This window comes from Cryptomeria japonica, chromosome 5 (assembly GCF_030272615.1).
Source record: "Cryptomeria japonica chromosome 5, Sugi_1.0, whole genome shotgun sequence".
NCBI lineage: Eukaryota > Viridiplantae > Streptophyta > Pinopsida > Cupressales > Cupressaceae > Cryptomeria > Cryptomeria japonica.
Window position 1 is genome coordinate 666,921,676 of NC_081409.1, and position 14,505 is coordinate 666,936,180.

A 14,505-nucleotide genomic window follows, 5' to 3' on the forward strand; every position below is an offset into this window, starting at 1 on the left:
TTCTCCCACATCATCTAAACATCAAGAGGCCACATTCAAAATTGAAGAAGAGATCATTCAAACATTCTATTCATGCAAATGAGCCATTGTGGTAGAATTGATTGATATCTATCAAATTTCCAAGAGATTATGGATCAATTACATTTTTTTTTATTCTTCACCATTGTCCAAGAATGATTGGTGCAAAGAAGTTGCATAAATTCGAGTTGATTTTGTAGATGTGTCGTAAGATTTTGAAGCATGGAGAATGTGTACGTTTAATTTCAACTCAATTATGTGAATTTCCTCTGTAATTATGAAGGATTTAGTTTCTAGGGCTTCATAGTATTTCTATATTATTATTAGTTTTAGAATAACCCTTGATCTTATCTAATTTTAAAAGCCCTAAGCATTGAAAAATCCCCAAGATGAGTCAATCAACTTCACAACCCTCAAAGGTTAAAATAGGGTTAGAAGAAGACATAATAGTCAAGCTTCACAACTCTCCAAAGAAATAACATGTTAAAGGATTTGGTGTCATGTCTAATAGACTTCTTGACAAAGTAGAAGGCACAAGGGATGTAGCTATAGATCCTTGAGCAAGGATGGGATTCATTCAATTTTTATTATAAAAAGAGCATTTTTTCTTGATCAATGTCAAGCATCTATAATTTAGATCTTGTGATACTGGTAATTCGAAATATTTTCATAAATGTGGAATTGATTAAGGTAATTACAAGGAAGTGTGACATAAAATCTAGAGCAATTTTGAATAATAAAGGGAGTTACTCTAATAAAGGCTTGATATTTTTGAATTTATTAATCTAGCTATAAATATCTCCATTAATTTCAATTGCTTATACGAATAATATGGGAGAGATAAACATAGTTATAGGATTTACTAGCTCCTAGACCACAACGTTAAAGGTCAAAACAAGAGCTTAATCAAATTCACTAGGGACGAAGTAGAACCATTTGATCTAGAATTTTTTTAAGATTACTCCATCAAAACCTACTATGCACTCTACCAAGTGTTGGGAATTTATGTGAAGGCCCAAATGCTAGTGCACTTGATGATGGTGGTAGTTGATGTGTAGCATAGGGGCCTAAATAGAATTTTTGACTATGCAATATTTAATAGTGATACAATTCATAGGGATTTGATGACCATCAAAAGCAATGACAATATAATGTACTTAAAATGGTATTCACTATTGTTTCATCTCTTTCTATGTAGTGGAAAGTAGATATGGAGTCCTCCAACGAGTATGAGGTTTATAAGGAGCTTCACTACCAATAGAAGGGTGGACTTACATCTAGGAAATTCATTGTCAAAATTAAAATTATGTGGTGTTTGAGAAGTGAATTATGCAAGTAGCCTTGAGAGACTTGGCATTGTAAACAAGCAAGTTATCTAAAAATATAGTGAAATTCTTAAGACCCATGTATTTCGATACAAGGATAGGAATAAAATACAATTGAGGTGATTGGTTACAACACATCAACATAGTAATTATCAAAGTATATGGATTTGTAGTGTAACCACATATACTGCCTAGGATTTTTCTCGATAGGATCATATTTTTAAAAATCATTTTTTGGTTAAATGAATCTTGAATACACATCACATGTAAGTTCACAAGAAGGGGTCATTTTTACTTGCCTCAATTTTGTTCAATGACATGTTGATCACAACTAAGGAATGATTAGAGCTATTTTATCCTTTATTTAAAGCATATAATATGAGGGTGGATGCACCTAGAAATTGTGATTTAAAATATTTTATTGATCAAACTAGGGTAAATTCAAAGGGATCCAATTTCTACCATCATTTTCATAGGGTAGAATATGTGATCAAGAATTGCTTCTCAAATGAAGAGATAAAAGCTAGGAAGGCAAGATGGAGAGAAATTATCAAAGGTGAGGAGAAAAGAAAAATGGAAAATCATTCTTATCAGAGATCTTATATGAAAATTCAAGACCCTTTCATTAGAATACAAGCTATGTTGAACAACATAGCCATCATAGCTCAAGGAGCCCCTATTCCAAGTCAAAGGTAGGTCACAAAAGAAACTCATCAAGAACAGGAAGAGGTGGAGTAGACTATTTTACAAAATTCGAGTGGTAGAAATATCAAGTTGTCCTCCTAAGCCACATAATAATATATCAAGAACTATTTATTCCTTGGTAAATTATTTTATTAATTTTACATATATATTGATAAAATTGGTGAAAATCCACCAAATATTGAAGAGGTAAATCATATTTTACCCTCTCCACATAGGTTGCAAATTGATGATGCACCACCTAATATATTGATCATGGATCTCATAACATGTGAAGATGTGATTAATAATAATAGAACACTTACATGCACAAAGTTTGTATTTGATGATCGATTTGTCATATCTAAGGAGTTCAAAGAGTTCCTAGCCAAGAATAAGATGGAACATTTCTTCAAATAGGTAAGAAGGTCAAGAGGAGAGATGTCATCTCAAAAGATCAAGGAGGAAATAAAGAGGGTTTTAATAAAGGTTGGCACTCATCTCAAAAATATAACTCTAGAGGAAGGAAGAAGAATTATACAAAAAATTAGCTACCTATTGTTACCAAGTTGGGATATTACTTTTTCCATTGCTCATAATACCATAAGGAGACAAGAAACTAATTAAGAGGTGCTAAATTTTGAGTAGGGAAATGATTTATATTGGCATAAATTTTTAAGGAGCAATGAACATGGTTTTCAAGTGTCTTCTAAGTGAACATCTAGTTCTTGTCTATATTGATAGTATCATTATCTTTTCTAAGCATGCAGTTGATCATTTCAATCATCTTAAGCGAATCTTTATAAGATGTAGGAATATGGTGATCTGTGAATCTTAAAAAAAATTATTGCCACCAACCAAGGTAAATTATTCTATCACATAGTCTCAAAAGAAGGTCTTATCATTGATCCAAAATGAGTCAATGTTATCTCAAGTCTCTTCCTCTTCCAATCATAAAAAAGGTTTATAAAGTTTCTTGGAAAGAATCAATTTCATGAGGAGATCTATTCCTAATCTTTATTTATTAGTGAAAACACACTTTTATGTCAAAGAAATATAATATATTAAGTAGGACAGAGGAAGGAATTTTTTTTTTGAAGCTATTGAGAAACCAATTTCTCAAGCTCCAACATTTTTCAATCCAAACTATTGCAATGACTTCATACTTTATACCTTTAAAGGAGATTAAAGCATATAATTCATCCATGTACAATGGAATATTGATTAATTAGAACAAAAAATATCTCATTATAGCAAAGGGTCAAAGACTATGAATTACGGTATGGTTGTGTAGAGAAACAAGTATTTACTATTGTTAGAGTGTAAGAAAAAAAGACAAATGCTCTCTAATAATAAAATTCAATTAGTGGTGCTATATGCAAGTATCAAAATTTTTATCCTAAGCAAGAAAATTACTAAAAAGATGGTCGATTGGATCACCAAGTAATGGAATATGATGTTAATATAAAAATAACAATTTCATGAGAGGGAAGGGATTGTCTAAGAAACTTGCATCAAACATTGGAGCTTATAATAAGACCATCTATGTGCTACAAGAAGACCAATCAATTGGTCTTGATACTTCAAATACCTAGATTCATGATATGATTGTTTTCTTACAAACATGTGAGTATCCTCAAGGCCTTAAAAGGGAAAAGAGAAAGAATTTAAAATTTAATCTATTCCTTTTATCCTCGTTCATGATGTTTTATTTAGTAAAGATATGAATGGATTCATATTAAGATGCATTCAACAAAATCATATATCCTAATTGCTTGAAGGGTTTCATAATGGCCCATTGGGAGATCATTTATGTCTAAATATTACTACTACTAACATCATGAGACTTAGTTATAGGTGGCCTAATTTCTTTATGAATGATCGTAGACTATGGTAATAAATTACAAAAAAATGTTCTTAGTTTATAGGAAAGAAAAGGCTAGCTACTCTCTCTCTCTCTCCATCCGATTCAATTTTATCAACCTTTTGTTCAATGGGGTTTAGACATCATTGACATGATTAATCCACCATCTAGTGCTTGACACAAATGGGTTTTAATAGCCAAAGATTACTTGATAAGGTGGATAGAAACTTAGTTCATCTCAAGGAAGCTACTAAGACTCCGATTTTGGACTTCTTACAAGGTATTGTGACAAGGTTTGGTGTTCCTCATAGTATTAATTTAGATATCACTATATGCACTAAAAAATGACCAACACTACCTACATCATTATTCATCGCTAATTCATCCAAAATTAATTTAATTATTTAATTATTTAATTAAGATGACACCATTTCTTCTTCCATTATTTAAACTCATATTTTCCCTCCATCACAACTTTAATTGAATATATTTTATTATTTAATTAATTAGTTTTCAAATTGTTCTTCTAGTTCACTATAACTAAATAATTATTTTTACTATTTAATTAACAAACTTTATCTTCTATAATTAAATAAATTATTTAATTATTCACTTTTCTAAAGAATGTTATTCTAAAAATAAATAAGAACAATATTTTATTTATTTTATTTCCTCATGCATGTGATTAAATAATTTTTAATTATTTAATCCTATTAATATTTTCATCTTCCCCACTTAACTATCACTCACTCAAAGTTCTCTAATCAACCAATCCACTTCACAAAATCATGTATCCAATTCACTCCATCATGCAATCAGATATCTCCATAATTCTCTCAATCAATTCATCTCATTCATTCCCATTCGTTGATCTTTAGATCTGACTCATGCTTTCTCCATCATTGTTTGATATCAAAACCATCTATATAACCAACCTTCATTCACCATTCATTCTAACAACAATCTTTGAGCTTATGTGTAATCATATCACAAATAGTGCTTAGTAAAAATATAGAGTTGCATACCATCATTTGAAGAAAGCTACAAAGAGCAATAGAGATAATCAAGATGAATGTGTGAAAGTATACTTTTTTGTGTATTTTATTATTTAGATTAAAATATTGTGTGAATCCTAGGGCTTAGAGGGACCCCATGTCCTTCTAATGATTTTGTGGGAATTGATTCTCTAAGTAGTTTTAGGTTGTTACAATGCAATTGATAGGGGATTTGATGTAACTATGAATTTTTTTCATGCATCTAAGGCTTTATTTGATGAATCAATTTCTATTTACAACATCCAAAGATCTTCGCTAATATGTTCTAGCTAATAATAACTAATCCCTATTAGAGAAATTTTGGCATTTGGGTGTTATTGTTCTCTTTTTTGAGGGTTTTCTGACTTTGATATGCTATGTTACATTCATAAATTCTTTTGCCACAATCATCATGTCTTGCACCATATTTGTGTGATAAAACATCACAATAATCATCTCTTGTGCCACATTTGTTTGTTTAAGCATCACAATCACTACCTTTAATACTGCAATTTTTCAATGAATCAATGCATTTGTTTTGGGCAAGTACAAGTAAAATTCTAGGATTTTGGTTTTTTAAGACACTTGACAAGAACAATAATGCATCTAATTTATGTTAGGGTATAAATTTTTGGGATACTAATCAAAATTGTAGCAATTATTTACCAAGCATTGGGAGAAGACCTTACTCTTTAAACTACTAACACATTTGCTATAGGATTGTGTCTTGGATTTTTATCTCATCTCACATTTTTGTTTTCTAACCATGTCTATTGACTCTTGTGCACTTGCACATTCATTTTTATTGTTAACAACAACCAAGAAGGAAAACTGAGAGAGGGGGTGAATCAGTTTTCACCGGATTAAATAATTTAAGAACAATCTTAGATCTAAACAACTGCAACAAGAATAAAGATAACCACAATAGCACCAACACACATAACACCAATATGTTGATGTGGAAAACCCGGTTAAGGAAAAAACCACGGTGGGAACCTACCCACAATAAGATGATACTCTGCAGTAGTATGTATAAATATTACTATTGGAGTTGAGGGAAAATCAACTCTATATCTCCCAAAGATCACCTGCATGCAAACCTGTCATAGAAGGAGAGAAGCAAAAAAGCTATGGAGACCAGAAATCAGAGATCCAGAAAAGAGGAGTCAGATTGATTGTGCAAAAAGAATGCAATTCAATAACTATAGTTGTTATGAAAATACAAAGAGAGAATCCTTATAAGAGGATACTCGAAACCCTAAAGGAGAAAACCCTAAAGAATTATAAGATTCCTAGGTTTACCTTAAGCATAGAGTATAATAGACTAATAATTAAATAAATAATTATTAGCTAATAAAAGATTACTCTAACACTCCCCCTTAAGATGAACTTAGGGAGTAGCTAAAAAACAACTAAGGACTAAAAAAGCATGTAAAAAAATGCAGGAAAGCAACAATGGGTCCCGACAACTAGACCTGATGAGGTACCCAAGTATAATAAAATCTCTGTAAAGTGGAGAAATATGAGAAAAACCTGTGGGAACAAAAATCCTCTCCAAGAAGAGATGAAAGCTCAAGTGAAGGACTAAGAAGCCTCCAAACAAGAATGTTCTAGAAGATAGGAACAAAAATAAGAGAATGGAGAACACCACTGAAGCATCAAATAGTTGCAAACACTATCGAAGAGTAACTGATGATCTGAAGAACCTCCACTGAAATAAAACATGACCAGGTAGAGAAGATTGTAATCTGCATGAGTGCCCTCAAATGACACTACTAGAATCATATGGCAAACAAAAGGCAAACAATTGAACTTGAAGATACAAATGGCATGAAACACCAAAGCCTGAAGAGCTGGTCAATCGAACCAAGGAAGCATTAGAACAATAGGACAAACCTCCCCATAATGTTGAAAAGGGAGAGGGACAGGTACACTGACAAAAAATGGTCACCAAAAACTGCATGACGAAGAACCAGGAACATCAAAGGTGCAGAGAAAGTACATAGTGCCATGGAAGGAACACTCACTTAACACACATCATGATGCTAATGTCGTGGAAGGAACACTCACTTGACAAAGGTAGATGGCAAACAAAAGGCAAACATCAACCCCCCATGGCACTTTATAAGTAGTGCATGTACAATAAGACACAAGATGTGCAAGATCACAAGTATACAATGCATGGTGGCACTTTATCTCAATGCATTTCCATAAATAAAATGCTACAATGATCAGAAGAGACAGAAGGCTGGAAAAAAAAGAATAGCTAAAGACGAGACATCCTACTAAAAGAAAGAGTTCCATGACTTGAAACATCCAAGATATTCACCAAAGTGCTGAAAAGAAAAAAACTGAATAAAATATACATGGATCAGAATCTGGAAAGAAAACTCATATCAGTGGAAATAACACTGAACAAGCTTTCCAACAATATAAATTTTTCAAAAAACGGAGTTCGGATGCTCAAGTTATGTCTCCCAGAGTGCAAAAATGAATCGTTGGCTTTGACAGCAAAAAACATCATCAAAAAAAGAAAAATAAAAAATTCAGACCTCTAGATTTTGATAGAGCTCAAAAGAAGCTTTCCGACGATATAAGATTTGTCATAAAAATGCCTCTGTATGCCCGAGTTATGGCCAAAAGAAAAAAACCCCTCTTTTAGGGCATAAAGGGTAAAAAATAAAAATAATAATAATTTATTTTTTTCTTGAAGAAAATTTTCTGACGCATTTGCAAGTACAGATGTACTGATTTTTGTGCCTCGTAAAGCGTGCCAATGAAAAAATCATGGCCCAGATGCCCTTGTCACCGAAATAGGTCGAATTATATATCAAAATTTATGGAAACAGCCTCCTGAATCCAACCGTGAGGTCCTTTTGGCACCAAAATGTACCAAAAAATCAGATACCCCCAGAAATGGAAAAAAAACAACTGCACAAACCCCCGAATACACAGATCTAAAGAACAAGGCCTAAAAACTCTCATGAAGAGAATAGGGGCATGTAGATCTAGAGTTCTGATACCATATTGGAGTTGAGGAAAAATCAACTCTACAGGTCCCAAAGATCACCTGCGTGCAAACCTGCCATAGAATGAGAGAAGCAAATAAGCTATGGAGGCCAGAATTCAAAGATCCAGAAAAGAGGAGTCATATTGATTGTGCAACAAGAATGCAATTCAATAATTATAGTTATGAAAATATAAAGAGAGAATCCTTATAAGAGGATACTCGAAACCCTAAAGGAGAAAACTCTAAAGAATTATAATATTCCTAAGTTTAGCTTAAGCATGGAGTATAATAGACTAATAATTAAATAAATAATTATTAGATAATAAAAGATTACTCTAACAATTACAATGGGGAATGCACATGCATTCAGACACACTGACTAGAGCTCACTGCTCAAAATAAAATGACCCAGAAGGCTACAACCCTCAGGGAAGGCTCACTACCTTACAATAAGATTCAGACTTCAATCCGGATTACATGAACTACAAATATAGCATCTCCTTATGCTTGATGATAGTTTTGGTTAAGCACATTTGTCTACCCTGCAACAGTCTCTGCTCAATACACCACACCGAAAGATAAATTTACTTAAGCACCACATATACCACTCTTTGATAATGCAGACACAACACTAATACTTAAATTATATGACTATTAGAATTTGACATAACTGATGCAGATCACGTCATGCAGTTGAAGTTGGAGGACAACACTGGTAAAGGATAGAAGTCTATTTGTGATGAAGAGATTGAGATTCTATGAATAGATGACATGATCAGTTATTTTTGTTGTCATTGTTGTAAACTGATGTTCCTGATGTTTTATTTTATCATCTAAGTGATTTGGTTTACCGGGAGAGAGGGTTTACCGACAATGATCTAAAATATGTAAATTAGGACTTTAACTGGTAAAGCAGAATTGTTTTGATTGGATCGATTGATTGACAATGATTAGTGATTTACGGTTTGGATGGAGAAATTGTATCATGAAAATATGTATGTGACCGGAACCGAAACTTGTGATGATTACTGGAAGGGGTGTTTCAATTTTTGATGAATTTTTGCTAAGGTTTTAGTAGGGTTTAAGGACCGAGAGGAAATCTTCAAACCGGTAATGATTTATGTTTTGGTGGTGATTGACAATGAGTCTACTTAAAGTTGGTAACACAACACAACCTACATGAAAGATTTAATAGTTGTTTTAATGCGATTCAAGGAATATTTTCTTGGAATCAAGCGAAATGATTTGGAGAGTGTTTTAAGAATACAGATTGGATTCTCGTGATGAGTTATGATCAATCAATGATTGATATTGCATTGTAATTTGTTGTTATGATCTAGATAGCGATCTAAGATGATATTTTGTGATCTTATTGTAAATTCTTGATGTAATTAGGTTTTGTGGCCGACCTAGTTGAGATGGCTATTTATGTCGACATAATTGATGTTAATTGATTCAGTGGTCTTAGAGAATGTGTTATGCTGCCCAAGTGAAGTGTGTAATTTTCCTAAGAGTTGTAGATTGTTGTGTATAACTGGATCTGATCAAGCAAGCAGATAAGTACAATAAAACAAATCATTTTCTTATTGTTGTTCCCTAACAGTTGGAGCAGGTTAAATCCCTTGACTGGGTAGGTTCTAACAAGCCTTAATCATTTGTCCCCTAACAGGGTAGCTCTCAAAAGAGTGTTAAATCCTCTCACGAGGTTGATCCTAACAGATCATCAAGCTCCTAATAGATTTGCAAGATAAATCCCCTAACCGGGTGACTCCTGACAAGGTCTGCTCTTAACAGGGTGTATTGTAAGCTTCTAACAAGGCTAAGCTCCTAATAGTGCATACTTCGAAAGAGTACAAATATTTGTGGATCCCAACTCCCACCTTGGTTTTTTCCCTATTTGTGTTTCCACGTCAAAAACTTATGGTGTTCATGTGTGGAATTTTTTTCATGTGATATTTTTGTTCATATTTTATTTTATGCATTATTTCTAAGAAACCAGTTATGATGTTTTATCAGAAGTTTATCAGAGGTTACCGGTACCGGTAAGAAGTTGTTTGAGAATTTTTTTGATCTTATTGATAAGGTTAATGAATTGTTAATTGATCAAGTTAATATGATTACTTTGGTGGTGAAAGTATTGGTAAATGATTTGATTAAAGTGTTAAGAAAATCTGGTAAAAAGGTTATTAGATCTGATTACAGAAGTTGAGATATTTTCAGATCTGAGATAAGCTGAAGTAAGTTTGATTTTGAGTTTAAGTTGAATTGTTCTTAATACTAATTCACCCCCCTCTTAGTATTAACCAATTCCTCATAGGATTAACAACTATACCACCTATTTATACAATTCATCAACCTTGACTACAAGGTCGGCCAAACCCTCAACTCTCAATCACAAAATTACATCACACGATACATATGTGAACCACCAGACCAATATAATGATATACATGACATAACATGGACCTAAATCAAATCTCCAAACATGCATCACCACTAGAAATCTCGCCAAGACCAACTGCAACATATTACACCACCAAGATACCACATAACACGAAGAATATCACCGGATCAACAAAATCACCAAGAACACGCACAAGAATCAATGTGGACCACCAAAAAAAGTAGGACATGATCAGGAAACACCAACAAGCACATTAGAACCATCCACAATAGTTGCACCAACACCACTTATGAAAATCTTCATCGATCAATATGCTAACTCTCGGGAAAACTCAACAACAGTAATTTGGACTAGAAAGATAGCTTGTAGAGAACCAGATCATTAACCATCTTAACTGAAGATACACATGAACATCCAAAACATTCTCCCAAATCCGCAACCAAAGATATGATCATACCGAAGCTCACTAGATCAAACACCAAACTCTACCAACCACTACACAGAAAGATTGAACTACAAACCAGATCAAATAGTATGATCACGCAATCTTCTACATCACTAAAACCAATCAGGAATAAAGTGTTCTAGCATCTCAAATAGATAAACCATGCATATCAGCTCAATGCAGTCACTAGAACACCAAACAACTCACAAAAACACCAAAACACAAGAATATGTTGACATCAATGATAACAACATATCCTAGCAACAACAATATCTAATAGTTACCCCAAATTCATTGTGTTTATATCCTCTTTCCTCACGTGCTAGTGTGAACTTGGGTGCAAGAGAAAGACCAACACTCCCTTTTTCTTTTTTAGTAGAAGGCTTTCCTGAGGATTTCATCACCCCAAGGTTTGACCTCAACCACATTTTTTGGTGGGGTATATAAATTAGGGAGAGAAAAAGGTGTACCTTAAAGAGTGGCTTTCATCATTCAAAATTAGGCTACAAGAACCTTGATCCATTAAGATTCACTGGCGAGGAGAGTGGGAGAGAGCCCTCCCAATCTTAGGCTATTATAAATAGGATCTTTGTTTACATATACAGCTATGAACCTTGTATTTAGAAGACTATGACTATCATCTATTTCTATAGTGTGGTGCAAGGCACAATATCATGTCTGAAGTTAATTAACATGCACCATCCTAAGTAAGGTGGAAATCCCTTATTAAAAATATTATCAAAACTTTAGGGTAAGAGGAAAGGTGATTCCTTATGTCATTGGACCTCTAGCCACTGGCTCTTGAGAGTGGAGTGTGCATACATAATCCTATGGTATTGAGATCAATGTTGCACTATCATAAACACACCCTCTTGAATATCTAGGTTGTTCTTGTCTTAAGAGTGTTTTACTTGTGAAATACCCATGACACCATTCAGCCTTTACCCTAAAAGTATTGGTTAGTCATTGTGCCTTTATTTATTTCTAAGTGTATTCTTGCCAAACAATCATCCAAAACAAACTTAAAAAAAAATTTGCCAGAATGTCACAATTGAATAACCCTTTAATGCAATTGTTACTATGAGGAGTTATAAATCTACGAGTTTTATAAAGAATGCTACAATTGAGAATTCATGTGCCACATTTGAAAAACCAAGTTGTGAATTTTTATTGTTTACAGTAATTGAGCTATCAAATTATGCATATGAGCTATTGTCTAACATATCTATGTTATCCTATAATGCAATTGTTTATGGACTATGTTGTATTTTACCTACAATTTAATAACACCAAGTTTCACCACTTTCTAATAGAACAAGACAATTGAGCTTCCTTGTAATGCAACCGTTAGTCTTGCACGACACTTGATTCCTATTTTGCTGCATTTTTTCTAGATTGATATGTTAGGTTATTACCTTGAGATCTACTACATATTGCATGCCTTACATGGGTCACCATTAGGTGAATTCTTTGAAAGTGTTAGGACACCACATTTATAATTACTCTTAATTCAAGACTAACCCTACACAATGCAATTATGATGTTCATGTCAAGACTTATCAATGTTGTTAGGTAGGTCATTTTACATCATGACCTTATTTTGAGAAACTTTTATTTGAATCATTTCATCCCAAAGGTGTATCTAAATCCACTTGTTAATTATTATTTTTTTATTTTCAAAACTTTAAATTTGTTGTCTAGTATTGATTTTTAAGTCTTGTATATATTCATAGTATGCATAGTTTTTCTAGTTTCTACCATAACTGACATTCAAGTTAGACTTTTTTAAAGCCTACCTAACTATAATTTGTACATTATTTTACATACATAACCATACTTCAAAAAGAACATCCAGCATTAATTAAGAAAAAAAGATTGATATTTAAGTTCCTTTCGATTTTTTTGGGTAGTCCAATTGAAGTTTTCCTATGGTGAATATTCATGGGCTATAATTTATTATTTAACAAATGATTATTATAATATTGGGTGCTTTAAAATACTATTATACAACAATTATCATGTCAAGCATGTGCTAAGTCAACTAATGGTTGGAATGGGATATACAAGAGATTCAAAAAATACTTAATTTAACATTTTTTAATTTTAGGGGTCACTTTTGCATAATATAAGATCAATCTTATGCTAGTAGATTTGCACAAGGTGGTGAAGTGTACTATTTTCATTGTGAGAAATGAATGCTTAGACATGATGGGTGTAATAAATGTCAAATTTGTAGCAATGCATAAAAAAAGTGAAATAAGGTCCAATATACATATGGATGAGTAGATGTGAGGATATGTGACTTGGATCAATAAATGCATTCAAATTCACACATGTTTAGGTCATTTATTGATCTAAAAATTTATTAAGACATTTTTTTAAAAGAGACCCAAAAATAATTCAAAATTAGTATAAATATGTAAATCTTACCTTACAAGAACATGTTAGAAGAGGTTGATTAAACTCACCCCACATCTTATTTAATAACTCTATGACTACAATATATTCATTCAATCACACCTCCTAGATTGTAAATAAAAGATAAAAAATATTAGTAGACCAAAACACTTTAAGTTCTTAGTATGAAAAATATGCCTATAATAAAGAATAAAGAAACAACCAATGAGATTTAGTTGGTCCATTTTAATGAAGACATGTCATGCATTGTCTAATGGTAGTCTAGAATTGAATATAGGGAAACCTCAACATATTCTTCAATAAATTGAATGATATAGATGAATTATTACATATGCTTTTAGATTAGATTGTGTAGAATTGTTTCCATCAATGTTTTGGATCACACTCTGTGATCCATCATCAATATGGTAAAGAGAGTTGAAGGATAAAAATGATAGATGCAGACCAAAAAGCAATCTAAAAAGGGAGGGGAGGGTGGAAAAGAAAGGGGGAGATAAAGTTACATGGAAAACAAAGTAACCAAAAGAAATCAAGGATAAGGACAAAGAGCAAACAAAGAGACAAAAAATAGAAAGATAGAAAACAAAAAAATTATATATATATATATATATATATATATATATATATATATATATATATATATATATATATATATATATATATATATATATATATATATATATATATATATATATATATATATATATATATATATAGAAAGAGGATACAAGCTTATGTAACACTATGGAGAAAGTATGTTAACCGTGCAATAAAAAAACTCTTCCCAAAATAAGATATTATAAAAACATGTTGGAAGCTTTGGAGAAAACATTGGATTAATTTTAGTAATAAATTAGGGCACTGCTTATAGCTAATAAGGAACAAAGCAAGATATTAACTCCATTGGTTATATGATAGGCGATCCACATTTATTTAAGGAAGATTACCAATATACCAATAAATTTGGTATATTTACATGGGATCATCTATGAAGTAAATTTGGAAAGAAATTTAGGCTTATAGTAGATGTGTATGTTGGATAGTCCCTTTCAAAAAAAAAATTGTACAAAACATTATCATTTTTTATGGGTAAGGTGAAATGAGATTAACCTTTAGAATGATGGCAATAATATGTCACATATGGCTAAGGCTAGTTGATAAAAGTAAAATAAACAACTATCCATACTAAAACTATTTAACAAATAACCAATAGAAAATAAAAAATTAGTAAATAATTGTGAACCTTAATTTTAAGAGTATGGTATAGGCATGGATAGCTTATAGTTTATGGGGTGACAAAAGTATA